We start from the raw sequence: 12,259 nt of genomic DNA on the forward strand, positions 1-12,259 counted from the left end.
ATTGGTTCTAGGGCATTATTTCTCCGTGGGGATGAATTAATGTGTTTCTAGGAGACAGATATTCTTTGTGCAAGACAGTTGAGCATATCACAGTTTGCTCATAAGCTTTGCTCCCAACACCCTGGATGGCGTGAGTGCTACTCAAGCGCCGGGACCACCGAAGATGCAGACACTGCTCCTTGCTGAGAACTGCCCTCCCTGGACACTTGGACACCTCTCCCTGTAGCTCTATGATCTAGGCTATCTGCTTGCAACATATCTTTTCATTCCTTTGCTATAAAAAGAAAAGAAGAAGAAGAAGAAATCAGGATACTTAACAAATGCCTACCTCTATTGATTTTATAGTTTCTATTTTATAACAGGGTATAACATTTATATAGTGTTTTGGAACCATAATCCCCTAAATTGTTTTAGCTTTAATCCCAGCATCAGTATATTCAGTGCTCCCTTTGGGTGTTTTTACCTCTGTTTCTCTATCCATTTGCTTAGCAGACTTAGTCATTGAGTATTTTCTTCAAGATGGCTGAAGTTTCATAGTTTTGAAATATTTGCATGTTTTATATTTTGGTTACAGTTTAGGTTGATATGAGTTATTGGATCATGTTTTCTTTCTCTGTGGACACTGTGGTATCCATTCATCAGATATGTGTTTAGTGCTCACAAGAGGTACATGATTGCTTCATGGTTTTTTAGCTTTGAATGTTGCTGTGCTGCTGTTTGTAGCCAGCCTAACCTTTTCTTCCCCCCAAAGATGATTTACTTATTTATTTAAGAGAGAGGCAGTGCAAGAGAGCACAAGGAGAGCCACAGAGGGAGAGGGAAAGAGAGGCTCCCCACTGAGTAGGGAGCCTGAGAACTTGAGGCCTCTGGACTCCATCCCAGGACCCCAGGATCATGACCTGAGCCGAAGGCAGACACTTAACTGCCTGAGCCACCCAGGCGCCCTGAACTTTCTTTTTAACGTGGGTGATTTGACATTACTGCTGGGTAACTAGGGGAATCTTTATCTTTGAAGTACAGTAACATTAATAGGACTTATTGGTGTTAGGGTGTTAGTTGGTCTATTCCTTTAGGAATTCATTCAATCAATGCTGTTGGGGGTCTCAGGTGCCAGGCATGATTTTAAACATTGGGGACACAGGCGTGGATGGAAAGGACAAGAGTCCGTGTCCCTACACTTCATGAAACTTATATTTTGGTGTAAAACTTAGGAAAGAAAACTGTATCTATTTTCTCAGAACATACATGCCCTTTAAGTCAATAAACTCAAGTTTTTTGTTTAGAGAAGTTTTCTCAATTCATATATTTGGATGCCAGTATACATGTGTTGGATTTCCTTTGCTTTTGTTCCATATTTATTATTCTTGTCCTTTTAAAATTCAGTGTCTGGGGTTTTAAAATATTTTTTATTTTGGAAGAGTGGTGCAGAGAGAGAGAGAGAGGCTCTTAAGCAAACTCCATGCTCAGCACAGAGCCTGACTGGGGCTCAAGCTCATGACCTGAGATCATGACCTGAGCCAAAATCAAGAGTTAGACATCCATTTAACCAACTGAGCCATCCAGGTGCCCCTAAAATTCATTGTTATTCTCCATGTTATTGTGTTCATTTTTCTAGAATTCATCTTTGATGTTCAGAGCTGAATTTTTCCTATTGTTTTCATTCTTCTCTGGGTCTTTTGTTTTTGTGATGATTTTATTTTTCTCTTTTACTTCTTTCCTAAGTCTTGGCAGCTTATATTTCTCTTCTTTCTTTTGTCTTAAATTTCCTCTTGTGTGCTTGTAACTTTTCTTTGCATTATCGTTTATAGGTGATTTCTTTCATTATGTTATTGAGTTTATGAGAACATCTTTTTTTTTTTTTAAAGATTTTATTTATTTATTCATGAGAGAGAGGCAGAGACACAGGCAGAGGGAGAAGCAGGCTCCATGCAGGGAACCCAACATGGACTTGATCCCAGGTCTCCAGGATCACACCCTGGGCTGAAGGCAGATACCAAACCACTGAGCCACCCAGGCTGCCCATGAGAAAATCTTCATCACAATTTCTATCTATCCAAGACAAAGTTTTTCCTAAGTGGTAGCAAGGAGTCTCCCTCTCTGGCTCATTGGAAAGCTCTGGACAACACAGGGGTGTGTGTGTGTGTGCATGTGTGTAATAAATAGAATACTAATAGAGATATATATATAAACAATAGTATTAACAGTAGTATTCATATATATTTACTTCTTATTTACTTCTTTCATTACACTATAGTAACTTCACAAGCCTTTTTCTCCTGCGTGTTGAGAACACTTATAGCATTGTTCATATTTATTTGAATGTTTGTTGAATGAATCAGTGATTGACAGAGGCTTCTATGTCATAATGAAAGAGAAAATAGGAGTGTGGGGTAGGAAGGGAAGACAGGAGAGTGAGGGCAGGGTGCAAGGCCAACTTCTGCTGATTTCACAATGTTTCCAAGAGCGGATGAGCATTGTGCTCTCACCTCCAAGAATTCTGAGGTGATGCTTCTTTTGCTCCCAATGCCCAGCCCTTAGAGATTGCAAAGAAGCAATAACCTGACTTTCTCTATTCTCACCCCCAGGATATATACCAACCTCAGTTTCCTCATTTGATTTCAGGTTTTAATTGAGGCTAGCAGGGTGAGGATCAGTAGGTGTCATTCTGTACCTGGCTCCGGGGGCTGAGGAGGCAGAAAGCACAAAGGCTGAAAGACACTTTTGATAGGCTGCTTAGGTTCATATCCTAGCTCTGACTCTTATTGCTATGAGCTTGGGCAAGTTATCTAACCCACTCCTTGCCTCAGTTACCTTTTCTTTAAGAATGAAGATATAATAATACCCCCTACCAGGGTTATATGAGAATTAAATGAGCTAAAGCTCGTGGCAAGTAATGTGGCAAATAATGTGATCGGATTCATTTTTTCGTTTCCTTCTTCATCAGATATGTGTTGAATGCTCAGAGTATGGCAGATGGAGATGATAAGCTGATAAACAAGATGCCATCTTGGCTGTTGGGCTGGTTGACTGGAGGAAGCGCTCACTATAGATGCTTTGAAATGTTGCTGTTAGAGCACTGAAGAAGTGATGGAATGGGTGGGGAAAGGCTTTTCAGGGACGGTTTCCCAAAAGAAGTGACACTTGAGCCAAGTTTTGGAGAGTGAGCAGTCATGAAGAGGAGCTCCAGAATACGGGAAGGAAAGTTAAGTAGAGTTCTAATTGGACTGTGGAATGTAGGAGAGGGAGCAGATGTTATGATCGACTGCTCTTTTACTTTGGTCACATGTTTAAATTGGGAAGATGAAGGGTGGAGAGCCTCAAGGATAATGGGAGAAATAGTCCAGCAGAGAAGGGGAGGAAAGAGCATTCAGGAGAAGGGAAATGCTTGAGCTGATTAATGGAGGTGTGAGAAGGCATGGGAACCCACCATTCAGGATCTCTCAAGGGTGCCCAGGGGCCGGGGTCCCAAGGAGAGGAGCCATCCTGCCTGGCCATGGAGCTGGGCTGCCAGAGATGAAAGGGCCAACAGGTGGGAGATGAAGAGACTATGTGATAGCAAGCATTTTCCCCCTCTGCCCACCTCTTCCCTTTCTGAGATCACTGACCCATCTTACCTGCCCACCCTACCCAGGTGCAAGTCACAGCTGATGATACCCAGAGACTGTGTGAGTTGATGGTGGGCACAGCATCTCTAAGTACATGTAGACTTTGGGATCAAGGCTGCTATCTGGGCAGAAGTTAGAGTAGATATAAGGGAGAAGGCAATACAAGAAGTAGGGAGCAAGGGAGGGAAGGAAGGAGGAAGACAGAGAGGTGGGAGGCAAGAATGAGAGAAGACTGTAGGTCATAGTCTAGCCTCTCTTGGTACTGGCTCACTTCCTTCCCCTGAGTTCTGTGAGAAACTTTAGTTCTTTATTTTTAAAAGAGTTATTCATTCTTCATTCATTCATTCATTCATTTATGAGAGACAGAAACATAGGCAGAGGGGGAAGTAGGCTCCCTATAGGGAGCCTGATGCAGGACTCAATCCCAGAACCCTGGGATCACAACCTGAGCTGAAGGCAGACACTCAACCACTGAGCCACCCAGGCATCCCAACTTTTATTCTTTAAAATCAGTCTCTCTTTACTTAGGCTGGCTCCAATGGCTTGTTTCTTGCAACCAAAGGGTGTGGTGAGTTGATTTCTCTAAGTCTCAATTTCTGAGCTGGCCTAAGCATTGTTGGACTAGATGCTGTTTAATAGGTTTTTTTCTGGCTCCCTGATTCTTATATTTCTTCGATTTCACCATGCCTAACACCTTATACACCATGGATGTCTAGTAAATATCTATCAACATAATTTTGACTGTGTACTGCATTATAACAGGATAACATTTTCACACCAAGTAATTAGTACTTCAATACATCCAAGAATGGAGGGGGAGCTTTGATGGAATGTAACCTTTGGGTTAAGGAAACTTGAATAGATTCCTAGAAAAATTATGTGAAATCTCCCATCTAATATGAAACACGGTTCCGTTACCAAATTCTGTTTATAAGCACTTTGTTTAGAGGGATAGCTGCTCAGAGAACTTCGCCTTATGGCTCTCTACCAAATAAATACTTACTGGGAAAAGATGCATATTTGCAAGAAATGAACTGAGTCTAAGCTATGTACTCTGAATCCTTTTCTTTCCTTTCCCCCCTCTCACAAGTGAGGGAAAAATCTAGTAAGGTAAGTCTCCTATCTGGGGCCCAAGACTCGAGCACTAAAGCCTACTTAGATGCCAACTGTGTGAGAGCTTTAATCTACCCTCCAATCTCCAAAGATGAGAGTCCAGACACTGTACTGTATAAATATTTAAGATGCTATGGAAATTTCTTAGTGGTGGATAAGGTGGACTCTTTTAATTAAGATAGCCCTTCTCCATGAAAGACAAACCTGTGGGGTTCAGTGACAAAGTCTGTGTTACTCAAATTTCCGTAGATCTCTCCACTTTATGAAAACAAATAGTCACATTAACAGCCATAAATAGAAATTTCACCAGCTCACTGAGACTTCAGCCATCTATAACTCTATACTGTTTTTGGAAGTGGGGTGTCTGTAGGGGAAGAATTCCCAGAAAGCATCTCTCACAAGCTTGTAAACAAAGCCAGGAGACTCCAGACTTGTGTCCACCAATATTCTGGTTGTGTCTGCCTTGCCCATTTTATCTTATTAAGCTTTTTCTTCCTTTGTATTAAAGGTTTTTATTTTTTGTGTTTTCCCCTCCGGCTTTATTGAGATATAATTGACATACAACACTAATGTAAGCTTAAGGAGTACAGCATGATGATTTGATACATGTGAGTATTGCAAAACAATTACTCCAATAAGATTAGTTAACACATCCATCACTGCCCATAGTTACTATTTTTTAATCCTGTTAAGTTCTTTAATAGCCACTGCTGTATGATGAACAATCTGGACCTTAGTGGCTTAAGATGACAATCATCTGTTTTGCTTGTGCTTTTACTCCTTCACACAGCAGTGGTCAACTCTGGATCAGGTAGGGGGCTTTACAGATTTTGGCTGGGTCTTTCACATGTCTGGGGCCTTGGCTGGGACAGCTGGGTTGCCTTGGCTCTGGGTCATGAGATCTCTCACCTACCAGCAGGCTAGCTCAGGCTTACTCATAGGGCAGAGTAATGTTCCAATGGAGAGAGAAGAAGGCAAGGCTTCTTGAGGTCAGGCTCCAAAAAGGTACTGTTCAGTACCTGCCACATTCTATTGGCCGAAGCAATAGTGTCAACCCAGATTCAAGGTGGGGAAGTAGGTTCTCCTTTTTGTGGGGAGAACTGCAAAATGTTTACAGGAAGGGGAATAATTGTGACTATTTTGGCAATTCATCTACTACTTTCTAGGTAATGTCAACATCCCAAGCTCTTGAAATGGAGAAGCTGAGTAGAAAGTAGGTTCCTGAAATGTTACTTAGCAAGAGGGTCCCCAAAGCATTGCTGCTTGGGCCCCAGAGTCTCCCTGCAGTTTATGAAATACTCAAATTGTAACGTAGAACTTCTTCTATCTTCCCAGGATCCCTGGTGTGTCCAGAGGGCCAAGTTGGGGGCAGAGGTGAGTGACAATTTCATCTTCCTTCTGTCAACTAAAACTTTGTTACCGGACCAAACCAAACATGGTTTCTTCTTTCCTTGGAATTAAAATGATCTCCCAGGAGGACTTTTTTTCCCCCCTCTCAAGCAAAGCAAATAGATTTCCAGCCAGCCCACTGTGCTGTGCCAGACATGTCCAGGTATATTTGGGTCCCAGTGGCAGACCTTGCTTAGTCTTCATTATGTCTCTATAACGCGTTAGATATTCTATTGTAAATTCTCACCACCTGGGTGGCGCAGGGGAAAAAACGGGATCTGAGGCAATAATTCAAACAGTCTCTCTGGTCTCCTTCAAAACTTCCCACGTTTCTCCTGTGGTGGCATGTGAGATGATGCCTCTGGGTCTCCCCTGGGCCTCCAGAAAATCTGCTCTGGATCATCCCTTGAAAGCAGAATGCTGAGGGGTCATGGCTTCATTCCGAGTGTTCAGCTGCTGATGCCTGAGGCTCATGTACCTCATGGTCTGGGTGTTCCATGCTCCTTCAGAGCCCTGTAGTAGCCCCTGACCTCCTCAGTGGTGTTAACCAATGTTCCCTCACCAATGTTCCCTCTGAGTCCCCCTCATGTCCTCCCGTCAGCCCCTGACCTAGCCTCCAGGATCAACTTGCTCCTGTCCATGCTGGGTCTCAGAGCAGATGATTTGCATGTTCTGTGTCACAACCCCTCAGCTCCCCTCTCACCCCAGCAGAGCTGTGGTGGACAGCTTCATGCATGATGACTCATCCCACTCATCCCCGCAAGTGACAAAGGCAGTGGCTCCTGCTTTTCTGCCTTAGATATTTCCTTGAGACCAAAGAAGTCCACTCAACCAGGAAGTAAGAAGAAGTAAGCTTTCCTGGGAGTAATCCTCAACTGGTGGGAGATGAGGTAAATGCCCCAGTCCCCCGACCTTCAGAGAGGATAGTTCTGAGGCACGTCTTATACAGTTCCTCAGAGGGGCCCCAGTTGTAGACCGCTTGTTAGCTTCTCTTGTCCCCCTGCCTTACTTCCCTGCTATCTGGGATCAACTCCAAGTAAGTAGCCTGCACCCGTCTTTATCTCAGGTTCTGTTTTTGAGAGAACTCAAACTAAGATAGGCCCTATAGGAAGCCTGGGACTCACAAGTTAGCTTTCTTCTAAGGCCTGTGGTCCTCGGGAGCAGGTGGAACTTTGGCATCTTGTCTGCTGGCACCACAGCAATTGTGGGTGGCTCCAGAAAGCTAAACCCAGGCCCTACCTCTGCATAACTCATAAGTAGTGTCTTTATATTGTTTGCATGTTTAAATGGTAATATTTTGAATATATTGGGTTAAATAAAATATATTATTAAAATTAATTTCACTAGGATTTTTTTAAAAATATTTTTTATGTAGCTAGACAGCTGTAATTGCACCTCGGCTTGCACTGTTTCTGTTGGAGAACAGGTTCTAGACAATGCTTACCTGCTGCTTCCCTGGAGTCATGTAGTTCATAGGCCAGTCCCCAGGAGTGCATGGTGGCAAGAAAACATGGTTTGAAGGTGGACTTTCATGTATCAGTTTAGTATTTGTGAAGTATTAAACCTGTTACAGATGTATTGTCCCTGCACCCCCTGGAAGGATAAGAACCCTTTCCTTTCTCTTCTGTGGCTTCCATATGGGGAAATTGATGAAAAGAAAGATGTTTTCTGGTGTCTTGAACTAATCAATCAATTTATTCACCAAGACAAAAAATATAAGTAGAGGGGAATGGCTTATGTGTTTTTTAAAGATTTATTTTTTTGCGGGGGGATGGTGCAGAGAGGGAGAGAGATAATCTCTAGCAGACTCTCCACTGAGCATGGAAGCCAAATGGGCTTGATCCCAGGACCCTGAGATCATGACTTCACCCTAAACCAAAAGTCTGATGCTTAACTCACTGAGCCAACCAGGCGCCCCAGGCCCGGGATTGAGTTTTAAATCAGGGTCCCTGGCAGCCCAGTTTGTAAGTTGATTGGTCATAGGATGGTCACCTGACCTGAGCTGGGCCCAGTTGCTGCTCTTTTGGGGGACTGGCCCACAGACTTTAAGGGATTCCAGCTCTAACAGGCTACTGTCTTCAGTAGGAGAGCTCCAAGACCCAGCGATGGAAAAGGCCACCCTTTGTCATGTGTCTAGGGTGCAGGGAAGGCCATTCTAAGATGAAAGGGAAGAGCTGGCCTCTCAGAGAAGACTTCCTGGGTTACTGGAAGCTCTCCAGGCTCTGGATTTGCTTATTACTGAGCTCTCTCTGCAGTTCTGACCTCCAGGTCATAGAGAAACATCATGTCCTCAGAATACATTCCCCTGATGGTGTTCATGTTACCTGCAAAGGAGAGCAGCTTACCAATACAGACTAGTGGCTGAGGGGTGGGGGGAGAATATTAATGGGAGATTTTTGTATTTATAGGTCAAGGGGAAAGTACAAGTAGATAATTTTTTTTCCCTACAGAAAATGCTGATCAGTGGCCTTCTTGTTCCAGGGTAGCTGACACAGTTTTCAGCACCACCCTACAGCTGCATTTTGGGTTCAAAGGCTTTTGTGGCTGGACTGGGAAGCACATCACCATTTATAACATTGTTTCTAAGGGAGACACATTCCAAGATCCAAACAATGAATTTAGTAAAGAATGTTTGGCTTTCAGGAGGGATGAGCAGAGCCGGCTGTACCCTGGGGGTTAGCTACCCATTAACCATTAGGCTCCCTTCCCTTTAGACAGGGAGACTCACACTGCAGGGTTGAGGCATGTGAGTCTGCGAGCGGGCGCGTGCTCACTGGCGCGCTCGCGCGTGTATGTGTGTGTGTGTGTGTGTGGGGGGGGGGGTTATGATAAAAGGAAGGAAATAGATAAAGGGCCCGCACCTGGGATGCTCTAAGGCATCCTCTGCTCTGGGAGCCCCTAGAGTCCAGGGATGGATGCGAGAGAGGTGAGAAGTGGACAAAGAAACTTGGCCTCCTTCACTCACTGTCAAGTCTGCCCACCGGCCTGTCGAAGGGGGCTTGCTGGGCCCTGCTCAGCTCAAACCCTTTTTGGAATAAGGCGGGGTGTTAGAAAATGAATCCCGCATCCTCTGCCGGGGGAATCCGGGGCGCTGCAGGTGGGCTCCGCGGGGCAGCGTGACTGTTCCCCGGGAGTGGCCGCCACAGCGCGGGCCGAGCTCAGGGGCTTGGGCCAAGACTCCATCCGGCTGGAAGAGGGAAGAGGCGAATGGGGTGAGGGGATCCAGACCGTCCTCCGTACCCCCTGCACTGCTACCCCCCCGTCGCCCCCCCGTCGCCCCCCTCGCCCCCCCGTCCGGCCCGGAAGAGGCGCTGGCAGCCGAAGCCCCGACTCGCAGGAGGAGAAGGGGACGCGCAGCCCCAGCATTGTCTGGGAGGGAGGGGAGAAGCTCCGCCCCCCAGGGGGAGGGGAGGGGGAAAGGGAGGGAGGGGAGGGAGGGGAGGAAGAAAGGCGAGGGAAGAGGGGCGGGGGAGAGATGGAGAGCTAGAGGAAGCCGGGGGAGACGCCGAGCGGACGCGGTAGGGACGGATAAAGGCGGGGGGGGGGGGGGGGGGGAGGGCGGGAGGGGAGAAGGGGAGGCGAGGAGGGCGGGGCGCCCGACCCCCAATCGCGCGGCCGCCGCCTGCGCTGCGGGGCTGGGTTTGAGCCGCGCCCGCCGCTGGCTGACCCGGGCGCGGGCTGGAGCACGCCCCCCGCCCCGCCGAGGCACCCCCGCCTCCAGCCCCGCGGGCGATGCCGCTGGCTCGGGACGCAGGCAAGGCGCGGGGCGCGGGGCGCGGGGCGCGGGGCGCGGGATGCGGGGCGCAAGGTGCCGGGCGCGGGCCGGTCTCTCTCCCCAGCCTCCCTCCCTCCAGCCTCGCCGAAAGTTTTCCCGCGGTGTCCCCGGCCCGGCCCAGGTCAGCGCCTCAGCCCTCGCCGGCCGCGGTCCCCCCCCTCGTCTCCGGGCCGCGGGGGGTTCCCGGGCGTGCGGACCCCCCGCGGGCCGCGGAGGAGCCACCCCTGCGCTCCCGGCTTCGGGCCGGAGAAAGTTGTGCCTCCAAGCGCGTCTTCCCTCCGCGACCCCTGGGGGGTCCCTCCTGCCCTCCGCGCCCAGGGCGGCGACAGGAAGGCGCCCCCGCCCCATCCCTGGGGCTCCCGGGACTCCCCTGGCGAGCTGGGACCCGGTAGCAGGTGCAGGAACGGGAGGCCCGGACGGCTCCGGGGAGGGCCCGACCCCCGCCGGGTCCCGACTTCTCTGCCCTGCGGACGGTCCCCAGGGGCGGGCAGGAGGCGCGGGGGCGCGGGGTCCTCGTGGCACTTCCCCTCCGCGGTCTCCCCGCGCGCCCACGGAGCCGGTGCCCACAGAGCTGGCGCGAGGTCAGCTTTGCGTCCTCTCTCGCCCGAGAGGGCAGGCTCCTCGGGCGGCCCAGCCACTTCTGCATTTGGGGCTCCTGCTTTGCGTTCAGCTCCTAGGCTGGGAGAAGCCTGGGGACGGCACGGAGCGGCGCGGGGCCCGGCCGCGACACCCAGGGCTCCATCTTACTGTGGGGCTCTGTGTCCTGGGCTGTTCTCGGCTAATGCCACGCGGTGACAGCAGGAGCGGAGCGCCGCTGCTCAGTGCCGCATGTACTCTATTCCCAGGTGTCCGGAGTCCGGGTTCTCCCAGAGGACAGAGGCTGTGACTAGTGCTGGCCGGGTTTATAGTAAGTACTTGAACGAAATGAATGAAAGTTTGAATCAGGGAGCTGCCAAGTAACAATTCATCCTGGAGCGGGACTCTGTTCCTGTCACAGTTGATCCGGGTACAATGGGAGGAAAGAATTAGAAACAATGATTCTTTTTAAACAGCTGGGATTCAGAGCCAGGGGCCTTCTTTCTAGAGCATCTGGAAGAGGAATCTGGGGTTGGATTTATTTTACTTATCAATCCACATTTATTTACTGAGAACTTTTTCTGCAGGTGGTCTCAGGAATTAAAGAAACTTCTCAGGGCTAAGATGTATTGGTTGTTTGAGGAGAGGTGGTTTTGATTGTTGTTGTTTTTAGCTTGTGTCCAAAGGCAGTGTCCCAGGGACTGAGTGTGGAGCCAGCCTGGGAGGTGCCCACTTGGGATCAGAGACCTTGGACTGGGGTGGTGAGTGTGGGCACCAGCTGTGTTTTCTCCTCTGGAACTGGCAGCCTGATGCCTGTGAGCCGCTGCAGTCCCCAGGGCCTTCGCAGGCTAAAAGAGGGCCTCACATGGTGGCCGAGCTTGGAGAGGTGGGGTTGTTGGGGAAGGGGGGCAGGTGGTTCTTGCCCTGGCAGAAGAAGAGGAAGCCCGCCTGGGCACCTGGGAGTGCGGGCTGGCACAGTTGGGGATCCCCTGTGCTGGAGAGGCTGAGGGGTGAGTCCTGCCCCTCCTTCAGAAGACAGGAGAGCAGGGGTGGTGTATTGGGATGGGAGACAGGATAATCTAGCTGGGGTACTGTTGAGATATATCCCTTGCTCCTTGCCCTCATTTTTGTGCTGGTGAAATCCAGTTAGAATGAAGGGCATCTTCAGGGAGGGGCTGAAAGAAGGCCAGGTGACGGGGGCAGGGGGTGGGCACTGAGGCATGCCCCTCTCCAGGGCAAGGGATGTGCCCTTTGCACCTGACTACAGGGCCGAGCCATATGCACCTGTGCCTCCCGCGGCAGCATCCCCCCCTTCCTGAGGGGCATCTCCTCCTGCCCCACCCCCCGGGCTCCAGAACCCACCCCTCTGCATTTCTGCACAGTGTCTGACTGGGGCTGCAGGCCCTCTCCCCAGTGTGTGCTTAGAGGTCAGCTAGCGGGGCAGTGCCCTACACCACTTTTTCAGTCCCCCAGTCCTTCCTATTCTCAGCTGTGCTGTCCTACCTGGGACCTTTCAGTCACCCACTAGTTTTGCTTTGATTTCTTGGTCTATTTCCTGGGGCCCCGGAGCCAAGCTTCGTGTCTGCCTTCTGTGCGTGAGCTGCTTAGGAATGGCCAAGAGACTTGGCTGGAGAGGTGCCCAGGACTGCACATCCTGGCACCCCCGCTGGAGTGCCGATGGCTGTCCCAAAGCACAAAAGAACATTGGCCTGGGTATTGCCTTCAGTCCTCCCTACGATCCTGGGGCAGGAAGTGCCCTCACTGAGAGGTGGTTTACAGGCAGGACCAGATTGCCAGAAAA

At 49.4% G+C, this 12,259-nt stretch overlaps 1 protein-coding gene across 3 annotated transcripts in view; it reads left to right on the forward strand.

Annotated features, from left to right (window-relative positions):
* Positions 1 to 9,534: 9,534 nt before the first annotated feature.
* RASSF2 (Ras association domain family member 2) overlaps positions 9,535 to 12,259 on the forward strand; it is a 43,141-nt gene continuing 40,416 nt past the window's right edge. Inside the window, exons 1-2 of one of the 3 annotated variants that reach the window (XM_077872320.1) lie at positions 9,535 to 9,625; positions 10,728 to 10,789. The gene's annotated coding sequence lies outside the window, so the exon portion shown is untranslated. Of the gene's footprint in view, positions 9,626 to 9,733; positions 9,862 to 9,909; positions 10,004 to 10,727; positions 10,790 to 12,259 lie in introns of those variants that run through there. The other 2 variants (XM_077872321.1, XM_077872322.1) reach the window with 2 other exon arrangements.

The sequence above is a fragment of the Canis aureus genome, chromosome 26 (genome assembly GCF_053574225.1).
Source record: "Canis aureus isolate CA01 chromosome 26, VMU_Caureus_v.1.0, whole genome shotgun sequence".
In the NCBI taxonomy this organism is placed as follows: Eukaryota; Metazoa; Chordata; class Mammalia; order Carnivora; family Canidae; genus Canis; species Canis aureus.